This window comes from Pinus tabuliformis, chromosome 2_2 (genome assembly GCF_031772625.1).
Source record: "Pinus tabuliformis cultivar Carrire ecotype Pingquan chromosome 2_2, CPIR1, whole genome shotgun sequence".
NCBI classification, from domain to species: Eukaryota; Viridiplantae; Streptophyta; class Pinopsida; order Pinales; family Pinaceae; genus Pinus; species Pinus tabuliformis.
The window spans coordinates 1,095,146,009-1,095,165,756 of NC_142300.1; the positions used below are offsets into that span (position 1 = coordinate 1,095,146,009).

Here is a 19,748-nt window from a genome sequence, read left to right on the forward strand (position 1 = left end):
ATCTCTGACCTAAACACCTCCAAGGAAATCTACGATAGACTGGTGAGTTTACTTAAAGTTAATGATGCAAATCAAGTCTTGTTTCTGAGAAATAAGTTGAAGGAAATTAAGAAGGGCAAAGATGAGAGTATGCAAGCATATTTCTTAAGAATCATCGAGATCAAGAACGATCTCCTATCTATCGGGGAGATCATTACTGATAGGGAAATGACACTCACAACTCTTGGAGGATTACCATCTGAATGATACGTGTTCAGGACTACTCTTCTCAACAATAACATAATTCCTGGATTCAAGGAATTAATGGCAAGATGCATTCAAGAAGAAACAAGGATAGAAGAGCAAGAAATGCCCATGCCTAAAGGTCCTCCTGTTGCCTTTTCTTCTCATGCTAAGAAAAGGAATAATTCCGGGACTAAATCAAAAGGAAACGCTGGACCTAAAGGTGGTAGAAAAGGACGATGTTACATTTCGATAAAGCAGGTCACTATGCAAGGGAGTGCCCTGAGAGAAAGGACTCACACCAGGATGATGATCAAAATCCCTCTCAAGGCAATCAAAGAAATGGCAAATCTAATGGCCGAGGCAAAAGGAGTGCTGGAAATCAAGGAAGAGGACAATCATTCAAGAAGGCAAGAAATTCCAGGTTTGAATCTAACACTGTTGATAATAAGCAGGATGAATATTATCTACCAGCTGCTCTGTCTACCTCTGCTCCTCCAGACTCACTGGGAAATTGGCTTATTGACAGAAGGCACTTCACTGGTTACAAAGAAGTTCTCCATAATCTGATTGAGAAAGAAACCAACCTAGAAATTGTACTTGGAGATAATATGAAATATCCCATGAAAGGTGTAGGCAATGTCTCTCCTAAATTGAATCAAGGTAATACAATCCACCTATAGGATGTATTATATGTACCTGATCTCAAAAAGAACCCGGTGTCCATTTCGGCAATGGAAGACAAAGGCTACAAGGTGGCTCTTAAGATGGCAAGGTACTTGCATGGAAAAACAATATTAAAAATGCCTTCACTCTTGGGTTTCGTGTTGATTCATTATATCAGGTCGGAGGAAGTTTGCTAGGTGTCATGTCCTGTGACACATCTATTTAGTCCGAACTATGGCATCGGAGGTTTGCTCACCTTCATTATAAAGCTCTCCTTGATGTAAGAAAAATGGTGACCGGGATGCCCGAGTTCAGATTAGAGCAAGAAGGTGTATCTCCTGGGTGTGCTAAAGGAAAGCTAAAAAGGGGACCATTCCCCTCAAGCCAAAGCAAGACCTCCAATATATTGCAGTTAGTTCACTCAGACATATCTGTCATGATGCCTATGAACTCCTTGAGAGGATATTTATATTACCTCACTTTTACAGATGACTATTCTCACAAGACTTGGATATACTTCTTGAAAAAGAAGGATGAAGTGTTCTCCTGGTTTTGACACTTCAAAGCCTTGATCGAGAATCAAACCGAATAGAAGATCAAGATCTTTAGGACTGATAATGGGACTGAATATGAATCTAATGAGTTTCATGATTTTTGTAAAGAGGCTGGCATTAAGAGGGAGATTACTACATCATACACTCCTGACCAGAATGGTGTGGCGGAAAGGAAGAATCGTACGATTGTGGAAGCTGTTCGTGCTATGCTATGCTTCATGATCAAAGACTTCCAAAGTTTCTATGGGCTGAAGCAAGCACCCCGAGCATGGTATGAGAGGATCGATAGCTACTTGATGAAGCTGGGATTCACTAGGAGTGAAGCCGATCCTAACCTTTACTTCAAGGTTGAAGATGACAAACCTCTCATACTAGTGTTGTATGTTGACGACCTCTTCCTAACAGGTGCAGACCCTCTCATTCACAAATATAAAAGGGAGTTGGCTTCTGAATTTGAAATGAAGGACCTAGGACTAATGCACTATTTTCTAGGACTTGAAGTTTGGCAGAAGCCAGGGGAAATTTTCCTATCTCAGGGAAAATATGTGGTGAAGATATTGGAAAGATTTGGTATTGTGGACTGCAAGCCCGTAACTACCCCGATGGAGCTTGACATCAAAAAGTTAAGTGGTAGTGCTACTGGACCTGTTTTACGGAATGCCACCGAGTATCGTCAACTCGTCGGAGCATTAATGTTCTTAGTGAACTCCCGTCCAGACATATGTTTTGCAGTCAAAACGTTGAGTCAACATATGGTTGAACCTCACCACATACATTGGATAGGTGCCAAGAATCTGTTGAGATATCTTTGTGGCACAATTACTTATGGGTTAAGATACACTGCCGGAGATGTGAGACTACTTGGATATACTGATGCTGACTGGGCAGGCAGTGTGGTGGACCGTAAGAGCACTTCCAGGTGTTGTTTCTCCTTGGGACCTGCCTCGATATCCTGGATGAGTAGGAAGCAGAAGTCGGTGGCTCTGAGCACCGCCGAGGCAGAGTATATTGCTGCTAGCATGGCCTCCTGTGAGGCAGTCTAGTTGTGAAAGCTCTTCAGTGAGCTGTTTGGATTTACATTGGATACCACCGTGATCCTATGTGACAACCAGAGTGGGATTCGTTTATCAGAGAATCCTGTATTTCATGATCGCTCCAAGCATATCGATATCAGGTATCACTATATTCGAGATATGGTACAGTGAGGAGCAATAAGGCTCCAATATATCGGTACAGATGAACAGGTTGCTAACATTCTGACAAAGCCCCTAGGAAAGGTCAAATTCCCGACTTTCCGAGAATGACTTGGTGTCGTTCAAAGACCCTCTGATGAGGGTCCTATATGATGTATTGAGCTCTGGGAGCTCCGGGGGGGGGTGCGGGGTACTTCTTGGAGCAACATATGACCACAGGGTGACTCACCATCCCCTGGTGGTGCACCTTGTACAGGGTAAAAGGATCAAACTTTCCTTGTGACACCCCGTGGCAACTGTGGAACAGGATGATTAGTTCTCCTGTGGGCCTGGATGATGTGTTCTCCATGGCGATTGTGGACAGGATGATTCGCTCTCCTGTGGACAGGATGATTCGCTCTCCTGTGGACAAGATGATTCGCTCTCTTGTGGGACAAGATGATTCACTCTCTTGTGGGACAGGATGATTCGCTCTCCTGTGGACAGGATTGATTAGTTCTCCTGTCGAGGCATCCTACCCATGCAGTCTGGGACTCATGGGAAGTACCTCTCATCTGATCAATGAGCAGGGAAATGAGGATAGGGACCACAGTAGTACCGATGGACGCATCGCTGTATCTACCGTACTCCCTATGCTAGGATGACCTTCATTGATCTGGGATCAATGATACTGGTCTGGGACTAGTGGTAGGAGTTGTACCCACTATGACACTGACTTCGGGTCGGTTGAGGATTGGTCTGGGACCAGTGGTACACACTCTGACACTGACTTTGAGTCAGTGGAGGATGGTATGATACATCCTCGTGACCTTCATTGATCTAGGATCAATGATACTGGTCTGGGACCAGTGGTAGGAGTTGTACCCACTATGACACTGACTTCGGGTCGGTTGAGGACTGGTCTAGGACCAGTGGTACACACTTTGAGACTGACTTTGAGTCAGTGGAGGATGGTATGATACATCCTCGATCATTTCTTCTTCTTCATAATTCGGACAAAGCAGAGCAGAGCAAAGCAAAACAGAGCAGAGTAGAGCAGATCAGAAAAGGGCAGAACAAAACAGAGCAGACCAAGCAGAATAGAGCAGAGAAGAGCAGGGGTCAAGTTGCATAGGGCAGTGCATTTGATGGATGAATAGTAGCGACCAACAGACAAATTGCTGATGGAGTTCTCCCTAGTTGAGAGGGAGTGTTAAAATTGGCAACTAGGGCCAAACTCCATGTGGGTCATCTTATTCAAGGCTGATAATATGTTTATTAGATTCCTCTCGTCGAGAGGTGTAGGATTGATCTAAATATCATCCGATTCCGATAAGTATTTATGGAGATATGAATTTATTTTGATTATGGAATTATTATCAAGCCGACCAGCAACTCATGTAGGCTCAGAAGCCTAACAATCGCATCTATTCATCATCAACATTTGTATATAAATACAGGAGGTCTTTTCCTCATTTTCACTCACTCATCTCATCACATCTCTCTCCCTCTCCTACACAAAAAAGAGGCTCTTCTCCTACTGTGCAGAAAGGGACTCTTCTCTCACACATGTGGAAGGAAGGACACAAAATTTAGGGCTGCAACTGCATATCGGAAGTTTGACCAATGTTGACCATCAGACTCTCTCTCAGAACTGCGGTGTAGGTGGAACTGACTCTCCTCAGAAGGCCACATTTTTTGGTGAAGGAATCAAGCCGATTTGACGGTCGGTTTGCAAGATATTGTCTGCCCTAGTTTAGGGCTGATCTAGGGTTTGCTGCTACTGAAGTAAATCAGATTTTTGTACTATTTCTCTCTGCTGAATTATTGAATATAAAAGAAGATTTGATCAAAGGGTTTCTCCACATTGGGGTTTGTCCCTGGCTAGCCGCCACATCTTGTGTCTCTTGTCTTGGCTTGTTTTCTGTCGATCGTTTAATGTTCTATCTCCACTTTACTTTATGTACATGTGATTGCTAATCTGTGGATAATAATAATAAAAGAAGTAAACTGCTCTAAGCATAGAACATACCATAACTTAGAGAGAAGGACCTCAAGCGAAGCTAGAAGGAGCCCTATATCTACAACAAGTACCTTCACACATGGAAATATTAGGGCTGTAGTGCTGTCACACTCAGCCTACTACCATACATCAAAAGGAACTCGGATGATTTAGAGAAAAAGTGAATATCCTTAGGCGAAGGATATCACTAAGTAAAGGGTATCTCTCCTAGAAGATCTACTTGCTATAGAAGGAAGAACGAAGTGTCGAAAGACAGAGGTCCATGTGACGGAAGTTATAGTGTAGAAAGAGGAAGGATTTGACTTGTGCTTGGGGTATATCCTAGTCAAGGGTCTAGGGTTTGGCAGTTGTTCAAATAAGAAGCTTCAATAAGAGAAAACTTACCAAGGGTTTTCCTCTCAAGAGTGGAGAGGTTTTGGCCTTGGCAGAGAGCCAACATCTTGTGTTCTTGTTTTTATGTTTTGATAGTAGTTTGATGAAGTACACACATATGCACTAATAATAATAAGAAGAAGAATAAGCTAACAAGAAAAGTAAAAAGACTCCACAAATTGTTATCAAGTAACGAAGAATCGCACTACAATACTTTGCCCTAGATTCTTCAACATGACTTTCTAAATGCCGAGTGTCCCCCCATCAGTGAAAGTCCATAAAGAGTAGGTAGTCTTATTTGAGGTGACAGTGGGCTAAGTCTCCATTGTTTCCCTTGACCTAACAGTTGTCCTTTTAGGAGTCCCTTTTAGGCCCCCTGCTAGTTTGAGCGGTAACAGTCTGGTGCCGTTGCCGGGGCATGAAACGTGTGTTTTGTTTTCCATACGACATATTGACATATCATTATTGGTGACTCCATTGGAAGAACAAAGCCCTAGTTCTTCATTGATCTCTAAAGTCAATCCTTGTAGGGTGAAGCAAGTATTTGTCAAGGCAATTTCGTTCACCCTTACGACTCCCATGTCATGAAGGACCTAACAACATGTTGCAAAGATATATTCCCGCCATAAAAGTGATAGGGATCCCACGATATCCTCATCGGAATTCATGAAGAATATGCCAATGTTCGATGGGGATCCACATTCCGCAGCCAATCACATTGTAAGGTTCATAAGGTATCTTTGAAAGCAAAATATAACTCAACCTTGTGACCAAATGAAATTATTTGTCCTAACCTTTGCCCCAAATACTGATTGGCTCGAGTCATGTGAACCTAAAAGCATTCTCTCTTCCAATGTTGACTACGCACTTCTTGTTACATGAAGGGTCGGATTTCCAATCTCATGAAGATATATGCCAAATGTTGCATGTGGCCCTTCGAGAGGAGGAAATTATTGAATATGTTTTTATGCTTGAGGAAGAGTCTCTTATTGATGCATACTTTAAGGATGATGCCAAAGGAGAGCCTCATGAATTGAAAAGCATGTCCTCTAAGGATAATGAGGAAGATCTCAACCCCGAGAGCCCTCAGATATTGTAAGAATGGATGATGGAATATGAAAAGTCTTGCAGGAAACTGATAGCCACATATAACTCCCAAGAGATTTTCTCCCACTTTTGTGAGCAATCGGAAAGGCTTTGTAACACGAAGAGTGAATATAAAGAGTCCTACCGATGACCTTTTTCTTGAGGCATTTTATCAAAATCATGTAGTAAATACCTTGGAGATCATTCTTTGGGAACGAATGAAGGAGGAAAAGTATTCTCTATCTAAAGAAGAAAATGAATGGCATCCTAACCAACACCAAATATATAGTGAAGAATTTGAGGATTCTGAGGAAGATCATGATAGTCAAATAAACAAAGAATCTATGAGTGACTTTTGGGCTGTTGATTGGGAAATTGGGTATGATTAGAGAAACTATGTTAATTTTAGATAACAATAGTATGTTCTATGCTTTAGCACAATTTACTTCAATGTTCCTTATCAGCCCAATGACAATTTCCAATTATTTCTAGTAGCAATCACATTAACTTAAACACATTGACAGTAAATGCAGATAGAACATAAAAACATGTGCAGACCACAAGCCAAGACAAGAGGACACATGATTTGGCGGATGCCAGGGAAAAACCCTTTGATCAAATCTTCTTATTATTATTCAATAGTTTAGCAGAGAGAGAGAGAGTACATAGATAAAATTAACTTGCCCAATACATAGTCAAACAACCCTGTCAAAATCAATAGTCAACAATAGTCAACTGCAACCCTAACTAGAAAGTCAACGCTGGTCAAATAAACACCAAAATGTCCTCCAAGAAGCTTGGGCAACATGAGTCCAATTTGGCCTTCAAAGAGAGTCAAAGTCAACCTAAAACAGTTCGGTCAAAAATAGTCAAAGGAGAGAAACACTGCTGTAATTTTTGCGGCCAAATCTGAAGTCAACGCAGAAGTCAACATTAGTGAAACTGCCCAAAACATCTCGATTTCTGTGCCCAGCAATTTGGCTGAGGAAAATCGAAATTTTGCCCTAAAAACTGAAGTCAAACTTGGTCAAATGAGCCCTGGTCAACGCTGGTTTGATACTCTGAAATTTCTGCCTGTTCTTGTCTTGAAATTTTCACAAAGAAGAGAGAGAGAGGCTTCCCAAGCTGTACGTACCAATCAAGAGAGGAGAGAGAGATGAATGATGTGTTGAGTGATGTCCAAATAAGGAGAGAGGTCACTCCTATTTATGCAATTTGTTGAGGGTGAGGAGACACATCCATTGGGCTTCTTGAGCCTACATTTGACTGAGGCCGACCATGACAATTTGTGCATGAGAGAGAATAAATTCAAAATTCCACTTTTTCTTGTCATAATGAGATGATATTTATACCAAAATTGGACCTCTCGAAAAGAGGAATCCAATGAAATAATCATCTCCATCATAAGAGCTGCCCTAAGGTGGAATTTGGCCTAGTTGCCAATTTTAACACTCTCTCTCAACTAGAGAGAATTCCACCTGCCAATCCATCTGTCATCATGTACCATCTTTGTCATCACAACTATGCCCTGCAGTGCTCTGCTCTGCTCTGCTAAACCATGAAGTAATAATGAAGAAGTGATCGAGAGTGAATCAAAAGATCATACCACTCTCCACTAACAAAAGTTAGTCCTTGCTCCCAGATCAAGTTGTTGAACACCAAGCATCTTAGTCATAGAGAGTACGGCAGTACACGATGCATCCATCGATAGTGCTATGGTCCCTAACCATCTTTTTCCAACTCATTGGCCAGATGAGAGGTACTTCCCATGAGTCCCATACTCCATGAGTAGGATGTGTGTTGGGGCATCAACAAGAGAAGGTGAATCACGCATCTTGTTCATATGCCACAGGAGAAGGTGAACCACTCATCCTATGCATATGTCAATTGTAGGGGAAGGTGAACCACTCACCCTATGGTTACTTATAGCTCTAAGAAGTATGCCAAGCCCCCAGGAGCTCCTAGAGCTCATTGTCCAACTCATACGGGACCCTCATAGGAGGGTTGTTCCACGACTCCAAGTTTCTTTCAGAAGGTTAAGAATTTGACCTTCCCTAAAGGCTTCGTGAGAATGTCTGCGACCTGCTCATCCATCCTAATGTGTTGGAGCTTTATTGCTCCCCGTTGTACCATATCTTGGATAAAGTGGTACATGATATGAATGTGCTTGGAGCAGTCGTGGAACACAAGATTCTCTGATAGGCGAATCCCACTCTGGTTGTCATAGAAGATCACAGTGGTATTTAGCATGTGCTCAAATAGCTCACTGAAGAGCTTCCTCAACCAAACAACTTCGCAAGATGCCATACTCATAGCAATGTATTCGGCCTCAGTGGTGCTTAAAGCAATCGATTTCTGCTTCCTGCTCATCCAAGATATTGAAGTAGACCCCAAAGAGAAGCAACACCCAGACGTGCTCTTACAATCCACCACACTGCCAACCCAGTCAGCATCTGGATATCCATGTAGCCTCAAGTTCCTGACAATGTATTTCAGTCCATAGTGAATTGTGCCCCGGAGATATCTCAAGAGATTCTTAGCAACAATCCAATGAATGTGATGAGGCTCGACCATAAATTGACTCAATGTGTTCACAGCGAAGCATATGTCAGGACGAGAGTTTACCAAGAACATTAGGGTCCCCAAAAGTTGACGATACTCGGAAGGGTTCGCTAATTTGGGCCCAGTAGCAATTCCACAGAACTTCTTGAAGTTGAGTTCCATCGGAGTAGACACAGACTTGCAATCCAACATCCCACATCTCTTAAGCAACTTCACAATGTATTTTCCTTAAGAAAGGAAATTCTCACCTGGTTTTTGCCAGACCTCCAGCCGTAGAGAGTAGTGCATCAGACCTAGGTCCTTCATCTCGAATTCGGAAGCCAAATCCCTCTTGCATTGATGAATGAGAGGGTCATCACCTATCAGAAAAAGATCATCCACATAAAGGACCAAAATGAGAGGCTTGTCCTTTTCCACCTTGAAGTATAGGTTCGGGTCATCATCGCTTCTTGTAAATCCAAACTTCATAAGATGACTATCAAGCCTATCATACCAAGCCCTGGGGGCTTGTTTCAAACCATATAGGGCTTTCTTTAACTTGCATACATGTGTCTTACGATCTTGAACTTCGAACCCCTTGGATTGTTCTACAAAGACTTCCTCTTTAAGTGAGCCATGCAAGAAAGCAATTTTGACATCCATCCTTGCGAGGCAACAAGGGCTATGATCGAACGGATGGTGGTATATTGGGCAACTGGTGCGAATATCTCGTCATAGTCTACTCCTTCCTTTTGAGAGAAGCCTCGAGTAATGAATCTGGCCTTGAACTTTTTAGCACTTCCATCAACTCCATGTTTGATCTTGTAGAGCCATTTTGAAGTGACCACTGACTTGTCCTTGGGTCTAGGAACCACATTGCATACATCGTTTTTCATGATCGATTCATATTCCTCCTTCATTGCATCCTTCCAAACTTGGTGTTTCATGGCTTCTTCAAATGTACAAGCCTCAGATTGTACAATGGTACTCATGGCAGCTATAAGTACACTTGGTACCGGTTCGGACTCTTGCGTTCACGAAATGTCCCCCTCAGTGAATTATGTTTCTCAACATCTTCAAGAGTATCTTTGGGCCACAAAGGTCTTTTTCTTGAAGTAGAGGGCTCATTAGGAGGTGGATCAATGGGATCCATCAGACCTTCAACATCGGGCATCAGGTCATCAGTCGGAGGTTCATCCTGCTTTCCTGCATCATCATCATTGTCCTTCCTAGGGATAGGAAGATCTCAGACTTTCCTAAGGGAAAAATCTTCATCGAAAGTGACATCATGACTTATTTCCACTTCATTTTAACCAGACACATAGATTCTATATGCCTTCAAAGTTTCACTGTAGCCTACAAATGTTCCTTTCTTCCCAGATACATCTAGCTTGTTTTTTTTCTCTTTCGACACTTGAAAATATACGGGACAGCCAAAAATTCTAAAATGAGAAACATCAGGTTTCTTACCAGAGAATACTTCTTCGGGTGTCTTGAAGTCCAATGCTTGATGTGGGCATCTGTTTTGAACATACACAATGGTGTTGGCAGCTTTTCCCCATAAGAACTTCGGTAGGCCTTGGTCATGAAGCATGGCATGGGTGGCTTCTATGGTAGTTCGATTCTTCCTTTCAGCAACACCATTTTGTTTAGGAGTATATGCAGTGGTGGTCTCCCTCTTAATGCCAGCTTATCTACAATAATCATTGAATTCATTTGATTCATTCGGTCCCATTATCGATCCTCAATATTTTGATCTTCTTCCTTGTTTGATTCTCGACCAAGGCTTTGAAAGAGCGGAACCATTTGAACACTTCGTCCTTCTTCTTTAAGAAATAGATCCATGTTTTGCGAGAGAAGTCATTCACAAAAATTGCATAGTACAAATATCCACCCAAAGGTGTCACGGGTAACATACTTGATAGATCAGAATGGACCAATTGGAGAATATCAGTGGTTTGACTTTGACTTGAGATGAATGGTCCCCTTGTATGTTTTCCAGCTGCGCAACCCTGACACACCTTCATGATCTAAGTTGAATTCGGCATGCCTGTGACCATCTTCCTTACATCAGGTAAGGCTTTGTAATGAAGGTGAGCAAATCTTTGGTGCCATTATTCAGATTGAAGAGAATTATCGCAAATCATTGCTTCCAACGAACTTCCTCCAACCTGATAGAGACCTTGAACCCTGAATCCAAGAGTGAATGCATCTCTTAGGTTCCTTTGCCAAACACGAACCTTCCCATCAATGAATGTCACCTTCAAACCGTTATCTTCCACCGCAGAAATAGAGAGCAGGTTCTTTTTCAGATCAGGTACATACAACACTTCTTGTAAATGAAGGGTTTGACCTTTATTTAAGTGAAGTGTAACAATCCCAATTCCTTTCACCATTTCCAGGACATCTCGTCCAAAATGAGCATCATGGACACTTTGATTCGCCCCACAATGCTTTACGGCTTAGAGATTTGGGGTCCTTCTCTCCTAGAGTTAGATTGGGCTTCAGCAGAGTGGGTCTAAACCCTCCTTTTGTGCTGTTTCATTAGGTGCAAGCAAACAGTTCCTCAGCACTTCATTCTAGCAGAGTTCGGGGCTCAACCTTTCCGCCTAGAGGTGATTTTCAGGTTAGTGTCGCTCCTGCACAGGCTCTGAGGCCTGGCAGACGCGAGGAAGGGTCGTGACAGATACCCATATTTAGCATATTGCTCCTTGGAGAATATCGCTCGCATGCAGATAGGCCGATCCAAATGTTGGTACACCGGTGTGACAGAGCTTCTGGAGGCTTCAGGAATCCAGATTGACCATCTCCCTCCTTTTCAGTACTCTTTGAATGCTCCAGGCCACCTCCTTCCCAATCAGCAAGAGCTGAATAAAATCATTAAGGAGGATATTTACAGACGATACATTCAGATTACATGGACCAATCCTCCCAATGGGTTGCATCCAAAAATGGCCTTCTACGTGGAGCATTGCCTGGAGATCAGGGATGGGCTCATCATCAAACCCCAGTACACGTTCCAGCATTGGATGCATGCCCTTAGAATCCCCCTCAGGCAGCTCAGAGTTGGGTCTCACAGACTCCGGGTGGAGACAGATCACCACATCGATAGGGCAGATAGGATTTGCTAGCTCTGTCACTTACAGGAGATAGAGACAGAGACACACTTCATCTTTGGATGCCCTGCTTACTACGAGATTCGAGGTCGTTTCCATTGTCTCTTCAGGTCTTCTCAGACTTTAACCAGCTTCCTTAGATATGTTGATCTGAGATGCCTTGCACTTTATCTCCATGAGGCCTTCAGATTTTGGGCCCGTTTTCTTCAGCCCCCCACCAGATCAGACACCATGCAGAAGATCATGGACTTCTTTAGGGCGCTACCATCAGTGCGGGGCACCAAAAGAACCATTGACCGACCCACAGACACTGAGACCAAATCAGTGTGGTCCCGAGGGGGTCGACCCACCAGACTGCACCAGCGCTCCAGGATTGGATCCACCCCTGGGAGGCGCCCTAGAACCTCCAGGCGACAGCAGTGACAACGCAGTATGCCCACAGGACAACAAACTTTGACAAGCTTCTCTCAGTTTTCTTCTTTCGACCTCGGATGTTAGGAGTAGGAACAGGACAAGAGACTCCTTCCCCCCTTTTTTCTTCTTCTCCTTCTCTGCTTCATCGCAGTGCTTTGTTTCGAAGCCGAGAGCTTCTAGCTTCTACATTTACATTTACTTAGATTATAGATGTATTTTCTGCCTTTTAAAAGAAATGTTAAAGGGGACTGCTTGGTCCACCGGCTTGGCATGATGTAATCATTGTAACCGACAGTGCCGTTGACCTATTATGGTCATTTGTTGGACATTAATAAAATTATCTTATCTTATCTTTCACGGGATAAGTAGCATTATCCCCAAGTATAATTTCCATATTTGTCTTCTTTTCAATCAAGTTTGAGAGAGCCTCTTTGTACCCAGTGAAGTGCCTTGAGGCACCACTATCAATCAACCAATGATCCAATGTATCTGGAGGAGAGGCAGTGGTGAGGGAAGAAATAAGATAAAATTTCTTTTGTTTAAAACATTAACTTCTTCATACCTAGAGTTTCTCGACTTCTTGGGAGGATGACCATTTCCATTTCGAGTAGCGAGAGCATTCCTATTTCCTTTGTTGTTGAACTTGTTGCTCCTTTGATTGCCATTGCCCTTGTAGTTGTTGTTATGGTTGTCATCATCTCTTGGAGTATCCTTCTTGAGAGGACACTCTCTAGAAAAATGTCCAAACATGTTGCAATTGAAGCATCTCCCTTTTCTTCCTTCTTTGAATCCTGGCTTGAACCCTTGTCCTTGTCTTCTTGGACCAACATTGTTCGTCCTCTTAGCATGAGCGAAGAAGGCAGTAGGATTGTTTCCATTTGAGGGCTTGTCTCTTTCCATCATCATTATTTCTTCTTGAGTGCATGTAGCCAATAATTCATCAAATCCCAGAATCCTGTCATTGTTGAGGATGGTGGTGTTAAACACATCCCATTCTCTTGTAAGGCCTCCAAATGCAAAAAGAGTGAGCTCCCTGTCACCAATGACTTCTCCAATAGATAGGAGATCATTCTTGATTTCGGTAATCCTCATGAAGTAGGATTGAATGGATTCTCCTCTATCCATGTTGATGTCTTTCAACTTGTCCTTGAGAAAGAGAAATTGATTTGCATTATTTAGTTTGAACATCCCAACCAGCTAGTCATACATCTCCTTAGATGTTTCCAAATCAGAAATATAGGCAACCAAAGGCTTGTGAATAGAACCAACAATAATTTTCTTAGCTTTAACCTCACCTTTCATGTGCTTTGTTTGTGTAGCTACGGATGCATTTGAAGGAGGCTCCACTACTCTTCCTTTGACATAATCCATGGCATCATTTTCTTCCAAAGTCAAATCTAGAGACATCTTCCATGCATGATAGTCGGATTCGTCATTAAGCTTGTCCTCGGATTTGAAGTAAGATGTAGTCGTCATTGGGACTAGTTCCAAGTTCTTGTCCAACAACTTCCTTTAGTGATTGCTTTTCCTCACTCTTGCTTGGGCTTTATCTTCACCTAAGCTCTGATTCCATGTTAATTTTAGATAACAATGGTATGTTATGATTTAGCACAATTTACTTCAATTTTCCTTATTAGCCCAATGACAATTTCCAATTATTTCCTGTAGCAACCACATTACCTTAAACATATTGACAGTAAATGCAGATAGAACATAAAAACATGTGCATAAGACAAGCCAAGACAAGAGGACACAAGATTTGGCGGATGCCAGAGAAAAACCCCAATGTGGGAAAACTCTTTGATCAAATCATCTTATTATTATTCAATAGTTTAGCAGAGAGAGAGTACATAGATCAAATTCACTTGCCCAATACATAGTCAAAACAATCTTGTCAAAATCAACAATCAACAACAGTTAACTGCAGCCCTAACCAGAAAGTCAACGTTGGTCAAATCAACGCCAAAACATTCGGGAGTTGGTTGGTTCAGCTGAGAACTTCCCCGAATGCCCGCTAATCTCAAAATCAAGGATATCTTGCACAGCTTAATTCAGCCATTAACAAAGAGGGAGAAAACGATACTAAAATCCAGATCTAATGGAGATACCTGCCATCATATTCAGAAATTTAACTACCATTCAAACCCTAGCCACTAAACAAGATACCTGTGTTTAAATCACTCTTCATAAGGCTATCATCAATGGCTGAAATTAAAATCATGCACAAAAATAAAACATCTTACAGCATTTCCGGAAGAGTAACACCAGTAAGATTCCAACCCCAAAGTCTTTCTTTATTGCACATGAAAAATGACTACAAGAGAGTTTTCTTTAGCACACGACTCTAAGATCGAATGATCTCAAATGCCCCCTGACACTCTATTTAAAGAAAAAAAATCCCAACGGCTAGTTCGAGTGATCCATGTCAAAATGATCTCGACCGTCGATGAGGATCAAAATCTCTTTTAATCTCATCCGTCAAAATTTTAAATGCATTTTAATATTTAAAAAATTAAAATCTTGCATTTATTTCCTCAAAACATTGACTTATTATTATTTTAAAATTATTTTATTTGATTTTTTAATTTTAATTTATTTTTTAATTTTTATTTTTTACTGAACCCTCAAACTTAGCCTTTGGAAAAAACACCTAGGACCTAGGACTTATGAGGGGATAAAACATTTTCTAATCCTCAAGACACTTTACATCATGAATTTTACAATTTTACATCTCAAGGGGGAAAACTCATTTGACAAAGACCCTCATGGACTACCCAGTTCTGCGACACAAACATAATCTAGCAGATCAAGCAATTTGCAATAACCTAACCAAATAGTTAGAATTATCTCCAAATTACTTTTACATAAACTCAACCCAACACACTAGGATTCCCCTAAGATTCTAATGACAAAATGCATTCCGGCTTTGGGGTTAGGCTAAAGGAAAACTTTGCAGATCATGGATCGGTGAGACAAAAAACCTTCTAGAACGTAGATTATCATTAGAAAATTAGGTTTGCCTAGGCAATTTACATACATGACTCATATCTACTAAGATTATTTACAATTTACACATGCAGACTGGGTTTACAACATAACACGATCAGGTTGATGATGGAAGTCGAATGGCACGGATACGATGATCAAGCGCTACCCTTTTGCGAAAAAAGGGAGTGTACTGCTATGGGTAGTTGACACGTAGTGGTCAACAAGGCCTTAGCCTCCTTCCCCTGGACTTCTCTCTACAACTTGCATTCGAGACTAGCTTCAAAAGAATTGAAGAGAAGGAATCACTTAGATTAGGCATCTAATTAAAAGTAACCAAGAGATTGCATCTCGCATAGATTTAGGTCTTGCACTTCATATAGGATAGAATTTGCATATTGTAGAAACTGTTCATCTGGTTACTTGGTAAGCTAATTCAAATTGTGCAAGTAATTAATCTCATAGGCACTAGTCTCTAACTAGTCTCCATTTAATCTAATCAAGTAGTGCTTAATAATCATACTTGCCTGTTAATCTCTACCAAGTTGTTAGGCCATTCAGTTGTGTGTCCTTTACTTGTTGGTTCCCAACGAGTAGTTCATTTCCCCATCCATAGGAACTATCCAACAAGTAGTCATTTCCTCATCAATAGGGACTCTCCCCCTTGTCTGCATTGCTGCAATTAGGAGACAACTTAAACGGAGAGGGTAGGGATCAAGTGACAGACCCTACCCTGAACGTTGTCGCATTCCTTGTACAATTTGAGCGACAACAATGTCGAACCAAACTTTTATGCCACAAATACTAGCACAATCCTCGACCTTTCATGACTAATAGTCCTCCTTTGATGACCACAAGGTTAGAATGGAGTTTGGATCAAGTTTATCACTTTGAACTTTTACTAACAGACCTGGGTCCCTACTATAAGGCTTGGTTTTGAAGTTCCAAGAGTGATGACCTAATCCGCAGGTCTAGAAATGTTTGGGTTGCTGCTTAGGGTGATCACAAGCCTTTTATCATCAATGCGTTCACCTCAGATGGAGAGCCGAGACTCAAGGATTCCATTCGTAGAAACAACTACGTCATTGGTAGAGATAACCCTTGTATTCAGAATTGATGCCCTTAAAAAAGGCCAAAACCACAGAAGGATAGCCACAAAACTTCAGTCTTCCACATGCAATGAAGTTTCTCAACTAATCCCAAAAGAAAAACTTCCAAAAAGCCTCTCCCCCGATTTGGTGATACACCATAGGAGCTGAATTTGATTTCAGAGCTTCACAATAGAAGATGTGCATTCAAATTTCTTGCTTAGGAGGTGGATGAATGTGTCCTTAAATAACTTTTGGAGGCCATGAATTAGGGGAGCCGAACAGATAAATGGAGGGAAAGGAAATTCATAATCAATGAATGTATTGAATTGATTTACATGAGCAAATGAAGCTCAATAAGTAATACAGAGATATTTACAGAAATAGAAACATCAAGTTTCTATTAGGAAATAGAAACAACCAGTTTCTTCTAAGAAACTGCTAAAAAATAAAAATAGAAACAACTAATAAGAATGAGCATTAAACACTAAATAGCATTATTCTAATACCCTCCCTTAATGCTCAATCTATTTACAACATCGATAGACCCTCTGAATTTTACAAACTTATTAGGACCCAGGGGCTTAGTGAAGATGTTAGTGGGCTGCTCCATTGTGGGAACATATCGCAACTGAACGGATCCGTCTTCAACAAGCTGGCGAATGTAGTGACAATGGGTTTCTACATGCTTTGTTCGTTCATGAAAGACTGGATTCTTGGCAAGTTTGAGCACTTCCTGATTATCACAGAATAAGGGAGTAGGACCTGTCTGGAAAACATGCATATCCGCAAGTATACGTCGAAGCCAAACTGCCTCACAAGATGCCTTAACTGATCCCCGATACTCTGCTTCTGTTGAGGAGAGAGACACTGCCTGCTGCTTCTTACTAGTCCAGGTGACAGCACCGAATCCTAGACTAAACACATACCCTGCTGTAGGTTTTCGGTCATCAACTGAACCGGCCCAGTCAGAATCTGTGTAACCACTGAGTATAGGATCGGAACTTCGAGTGTACAGAAGTCCATAATCAGGAGTGCCACGCACATAACGTAGCACATGCTTTGCTGCTATCCAATGATCAACCTTAGGAACTGACATGAAGCGGGAAATGTAGCTTACTGCAAAACTGATGTCAGGTCTAGTGGCAGTAAGGTAGATGAGGCTGCCCATTAATTGCCTGAATAACGTTTCATCCACAAGTGGTGAGGATGACTGAGCTGAAAGATTGAGCCCTGGTTCCATAGGAGTCATGGCAGGTTTGCAATCCTGCATTCTGAATTTGTCCACAAGATTTCTGGCACACTTGGACTGAGAGAGAAAGATGTTGTTCTCAGTTTGCCAGACTTCAACCCCCAAATAGTAATGAAGAAGTCCTAAATCTTTCATATCAAAAGTGCTGCACAAATCCTGTTTGATCCCATGGATCAAATGTGTTGAGCTGTCAGTAATGACAAGTTCATCCACATAGACAACCACAAACAGAATTTCATCACCAGTATGCTTGATATATAGGTTTGCATAAGATGGACTTCGCTGAAAACCATGATATGTGAGGTACTGATTAAATTTCATGTACCAAGCTCGAGGAGCTTGTTTCAGACCATAGAGTGCTTTGACCAATCTACAAACTTTCTGCTCTTGATCGGCAACCTTGAATCCCGGAGGCTGCGTCATGTAGACTTCTTCCTGTAAGTCACCATTCAGAAAAGCACTCTTTACATCCATCTGATGGACTTTCCAATTGCACTGAGCTGCTAAGGCAAGGACAAGCCGTATGGTACTCATCTTGGCTGTAGGAGCAAAGGTCTCCTCGTAGTCAATGCCTTCCTTCTGTGAGAACCCTCGAGCTACAAGGCGAGCTTTATACTTGACTAGGGTTCCGTCTGCTTTGTATTTCACTTTATACATCCATTTGCAACTAATGGGCTTTTTCCCTGCAGGATGATAAAAAGGGTCCAAGTGTGATTCTTTTGAAGACTCTGGAATTCAGCTTCCATAGCCTGTTCCCACTCAGGTGTACCCTGAGCCTCTGAATAGGTTTGAGGCTCAAAAATACTGTGCAGGTTAGCCATAAGAGCAAAATTTAGTGTAGACTGCTGTTATTCTTATGTCTAGAAGTTCTACCTTCAAGGAGCTCATTATCCCGGAGATCACCAATGGTTTTAGCCCACCATTTAGGCCGGAGAGTAGAGGAACCAATATCAGGAGGAGATGAAGAAGGCTCAGGAACAATAGGAGCAACAAGAGGAGGGTTATTTTCCGGAGGAAGCTCAGGTAGTGCATCATCAAATATTGATGCTGCATCATCCCTCCCATCAGGTGGACCTACCAGAAGAAGAACACTGTGAGGCTGATCCTCAGAACACTGCTCAGAAGGAGGAGACTGAAAGAATCCTCTATCTTCATCAAATACTACATCACGACTGAAGCTAAGAAGACCAGAGGCTATATCTATCAACTTATAGGCCTTGTGATGATCACTGTACCCTATCATCATGAGTTTCTGGCTTTTGGAATCCAACTTAGAGCGCTTAGCAGCTGGAATCCAAACGTATGCAACTGAGCCAAATACTTTTAGATGACTGATCTTAGGCTTATGACCAGACCAAACCTCTTCGGGAGTGTTCCCCTTAACAGCCTGAGTAGGTGATCGGTTAAGAAGATAGACAACAGTAAATACTGCTTCAACCTAGAATTTGTTCGGAATATTCCTGTGTTGTAACATTGAACGAGCCATTTCAACAACCGTACGGTTGCGGCATTCGACAACACTGTTCTGCTAAGGAGTGTAGGGTGTAGTTAACTGACGTTTGATGCCATGAGTATCACAGAAGTTGGAGAAAGCAGAAGAACAAAATTCCCCCCCGTTATCTGTCCTAAGAGTTACGATATTACAACCAGACTCTTTTTCAACTAAGGATTTAAACTTCTAAAAGATACTAAATACATCAAATTTATATTTTAGAAAATACACCCACATCTTTCTACTGAAATCATCTACAATAAGCAAAAAAATTTGCAACTAGTAATAGAAGATGTATGCATAGGACCACAAATATCAGCACGAATTAACTGGAGTACCTTAGATGCGCGCCAAGATTCTCCATCCTTGAATGAAGACCGATGTTGCTTGCTAGCTTGACAGGCGCTGCATACTCCCAACCAATGTTCCACCAAGGTTCCGGGATGAGGGGGTGAGGGAGCAAGGGGGTGCGGGAGCGGCCTATGCAAAAGCTCCCTACCATTTTTTAGGAAACGTGGGGGAGCGTCAAGGTCTTAAAAATTTATAAATATAAAATATAATTTATTAATTGAGTCCACTATGACAATTTGGTTTGAATTGAAAAGCTGCAAAGCATGATCATTGATATGAATATCATTTGACATTATCCAAATTTATAAAAGATTAAAGTCAAGTCTGATACATCAAGAGTCATCATTGGCAAAAAATGCCAAATGCTAAAGGCTCCCATATGCTCTAAATTTTTATAGAAAACAATTTTATATT

At 41.7% G+C, this 19,748-nt stretch overlaps 1 protein-coding gene across 1 annotated transcript in view; it reads left to right on the top strand.

The window, feature by feature from the left end:
• LOC149197214 (WD40 repeat-containing protein HOS15-like) overlaps positions 1–19,748 on the top strand; it is a 288,927-nt gene that overhangs the window by 78,563 nt on the left and 190,616 nt on the right. The gene's annotated exons all lie outside the window — the stretch shown is intronic.